Here is a 4,449-nt window from a genome sequence, read left to right on the forward strand (position 1 = left end):
TGATGTGTGGTAAGGAACATCCGGTCGAAAAGTTTTTGATGCTTGAACATCCACTACTCAGTTATTCTTTTAGGTATGCATAATCTGCCAAGTTATAAGCAGTTCCTTTTATTTGGGCACGCATAATGACCGTTCCGCAGCATCACGTTCAAAAAAAAGTTCTTCAAGGTTAGTAATTTTCTCAAAAAAAGTTCTTCAAGGTTAGTAATTAATACTCCCTTCCCATATGGATATGCATGATGGTTGTTCATTTTTTGGGATAGCTTACCCATCTTATGCCTTGAAAACTGAGCTACCTCCATGATTATGCATCTGGTCTTAGTAGATTTTTTTCCGCCAAAATACAGTTGTGAAGAGGAGTTCTTGATGATAGCTGAATATACCAGCCTACTTGCCTACAACCAAGGCAGAATTATCAACGTGTATGCGAAACAGCCTGCTAGCTAGGTGTGTGCCTCCTGTTTGAGCGAGAGGGAGGACCTTTGCTGGGCAGTCAAAGGATGTGCTCGGATATGGTGGTCCAACTGCAAGGTAATGCTAACACATCTTGTTAGTCTTTCTTCAATTTCGATAGGTTTACGACAGTTCCATTCAAGCACAAATATGTTTATGACAGTAATTCAAAGTTGTAAAATACATATATTTATAATAGTTTAATTATTCTTACATGATTTCCACATATATGTGTTGCTTTAGACAAAAAGATGTGCAGTGAACTTGTTATATAGAACACCCTAGGTATCGCCACTGGCATCGACTAGACGACGCCCATCACTGACACACTCTTCTCTTAGGAGCATTGGCCCAGCTCATTGTCGTCGCATCACTCTCCCACCATTGCTTCTGTCTGGTCTCGATCAGATATTTTGGTTGATATGCGGGGAGGTGACAGGGCAAGCTAGGGGAATGGAGTTGGGAGAGACGATTGTAGAGCGACATCGTTTTTGTTCCTATTTCTTTTCCTTTTCAAGTGGTTACTTTTTCTTCATCAGTTCATCTTTAAACTTTTGGTTGTCTCAGCTTAGCTTGCAGCTCCAGCTTAGATTTGCTAGATTTATGGGTAAGCCAAATTGTTTAAATTTATATTATCCAATTTATTTATAGGAACCAATCACCCAGATGCCTTTCCTAGACTGATGCAGATGGAGCTTGCAATCAGATCCAAAAGACTAATGTAGCTGGGGCTGTCAAACTGACCAAAGCAGGTACAACCACATCTTAGGCTTGAAAATTTGCATATGGACGTGGGAGTCCACTCATATGTATGGATTTCATGTACACTTTGAATGGTCCAGGAACATTTGTATTTTTCTGTGTGTTGATTTTTTTCCAAGAGTATTTGCTTTGCGTCTGTAGACATTAGGTTAGTTGTCAAGTTGGTAATTAGAGGATTAGATCACTGTATCAATCGACAATCATCTCGGGAAAGTATCATCGTACTTTTGTTAGATAATTGGTACTTCTGTGGTTGCACGTTTTTATACTTATATATTTGTAGCCACTTTTATTATGTTCTTTGTTCCTTTCTTTTTATCATACATATAACTAAAAGCCAGTTTACAGAAAAACGTCAGTCTCATCCCTGGCCTTCTTCAGTTGAGGAGATTACTCTGCTTTTTATCACTGTTGGAGGATTCCTTATTTTGAGAAGTCAGTATCACAGCAATAGGCACGCAGCTTGGCCAACTCATTATTTCTACCGGCACCAATCGTTTTTATTGTTTCTAGCCAATGTAGATTGTGGTGATTGTATGAAAGATTTAATACCTTTCTCATGTGCATGCTAGCTAGGAATGTTTGCGGATGGACGTGAAATGAACTGTTAAGTACTCTCCTATTTAGTTTCACCAGGAATTTATTGATATGGTAAGAATTGTTAGATTGGTTTGTGACGAAATGTTGCTTGAAAATAAATTCACGATAGGTTAGAGTGGGGGCTAAAATGGTTACAATGCTCTAGTAGGACGATGGATTTTCTCCATGTAGTCTTGTAGCCTTCATGGAAGTCAAATTTGTAGGTTTGTTTGTACATTTTTGCTTTGTTTCGGAAACCAGAGCAGTTCACTTTATCCATGTGTTTTTTCTTCCTTCTCTGCACTCCACCCTTTGGGATGATCAATATGCATTACTCTTTTTCAAAGTTTCTATTTGGAACTATATTTTTTTATTAAACCACTGTCAGAAAGTTTCACAAGAAACCTAAAAACTGTAACAGGTGGTCATTATTATTTTTGCCATATGTAATGAATGTTTGCCACAAGTTAGTAAGCATAACTGGTTTTTAGTCGTTTATCAGTTCGTTTTGCTCATGGTGATATATAGTTAGCTTTTACCAGTTTTTTGATTATACAAGTTTTTTTCTTCTTTTTCCACATGTGTGTTTCTGCAATATGTGTACATTCAAGCTCCAGAAGGTTTGTTCTCCCACTGTGTGACACTAATATTTCATTTTTGTGGGTGTGATTTTTTAACTTCTGGATGCGCGAATGGTTTGGATATGGTGTTGCGCAATGCTATTGTGTTCTGCTATGACCACGGACATGCTTATGTGATGTGGTGCATCTGTTTTATACTTCAAGATGGATTCGGCGGTGCCGAAGGTGTGCCTCGCCTATATCAACTGCGGCAGCACCAACCCTCTTGACGGAGCCCAGGGAGCTGATGTGTTTAGTGTTAGGAAATATGCAACTTGTATTCCCATGAGGCCATAGGCCGATATATATACATGTACAGGTGTGGAACATATGCAGGAAACCCCTTATACAACGGGATAAATACAAAGGGGTACATGACTTATATTATAACTCTAACACCCCCCCTCAAACTCATGGTGATGAACAACACTGAGTTTGGAGAGATAAAAGCCATGTTGTGCTCTAGTCTGGGCCTTCGTCAGGAAATCCGCCAACTGTAACTCGGAAGGCACATACTGAAGAGCAATAACCTGATCCTGCACACCAGCGCGCACATAGAAAGCATCAACACCAATATGCTTGGTGAGCTCATGCTTCACAGGATCGCGCGCAATGCTAATAGCACCTGTACTGTCAGATAAGAGCAGAGTCGGTGTAGTGAGAGAAACACCAAAATCCTGAAGTAACCACCGTAACCAAGTCACCTCTGCCGTCAGAAGAGCCATGGCTCGCAACTTAGCCTCAGCACTCGAACGGGAAACTGCAATCTGTTTCTTCGTCTTCCAGGCAATGAGAAAACCGCCAAGAAAACACAGTAAGCAGAAAGTGAACGGCGATCAGAAGGATCACTAGCCCACGTAGCATCCGAATAGGCCTGAAGCTGTAAAGAACTGGAGCTAGGAAAGAATAGACGGTGAGAGATCGTGCCCCGAAGATATCGGAGAACACGAAGGAGATGACTATAGTGAACCGATGTGGGAGCAGAGACAAACTGACTCAGAATATGAACCGGATAAGAGATGTCCGGACGAGTGACAGCTAGATAGACAAGACTGCCAACGAGATGACGATAACGCGTCGGGTCAGGGAGAGGATCACCATCAGTAGCACGGAGGTGAACATTGAGCTCCATAGGAGTCTCAACAATGCGCTCGTCAGTAATAGCAGCACGAGCAAGAAGATCCTGGATATACTTTTCCTGGGATATAAAAAAGCCATCAGAGGTAGAAGAGACTTCAATCCCAAGAAAGTAGCGAAGAGGTCCAAGATCAGACATAAGAAACTGCTCACTAAGACGGGCCTTTACAAAGGCAATATACTCGGGGTCATCCCCAGTGATGATCATGTCATCAACATAGAGAAGAAGAAGAGTCCGACCACGAGGAGAAAGGTGAATAAACAATGCTGGATCATGAGCACTTGCTGAAAAACCAGCAGTAGTGACCACAGAGGAAAAACGCTCAAACCAGGCGCGAGGGGCTTGCTTAAGGCCATAGAGAGAGCGACAAAGACGACATACCATGCCATCAGGAACAGAATACCCAGGTGGTGGCTGCATGTACACCTCCTCACTTAGCTCACCATTAAGAAAGGCATTCTTAACATCAAGCTGAGATATAGACCAGTGGCGTGCAGAGGCAACAGCAAGAAGCGTACGAACAGTGGTCATATGGGCCACAGGATCAAAAGTCTCGTCATAATCACGACCATGCTCCTGCTGAAAACCACGAGCCACAAGACGAGCTTTGTGACGCTCAAGAGAACCATCGGAGCGAGTCTTAACCTTGTAGACCCACTTACAAGTGATAGGACGGACTCCGGGAGGAAGAGAAACAAGATCCCAGGTACTAGTGCGTTCAAGAGCAGCAATCTCCTCTGCCATCGCAAACTGCCATTCAGGATGAACAACAGCCTGACGGTAAGAAGTCGGCTCAAGAACAGCAGCACCAGCGGTGGGAAATCCAAAGCGATCAACAGGCGGACGATGACGAGAACGCAAGCCATAAGTAGGCTGAGAGGAAGAGGACGACTCATC

The sequence above is a fragment of the Triticum aestivum genome, chromosome 6D, assembly GCF_018294505.1.
Source record: "Triticum aestivum cultivar Chinese Spring chromosome 6D, IWGSC CS RefSeq v2.1, whole genome shotgun sequence".
NCBI classification, from domain to species: Eukaryota; Viridiplantae; Streptophyta; class Magnoliopsida; order Poales; family Poaceae; genus Triticum; species Triticum aestivum.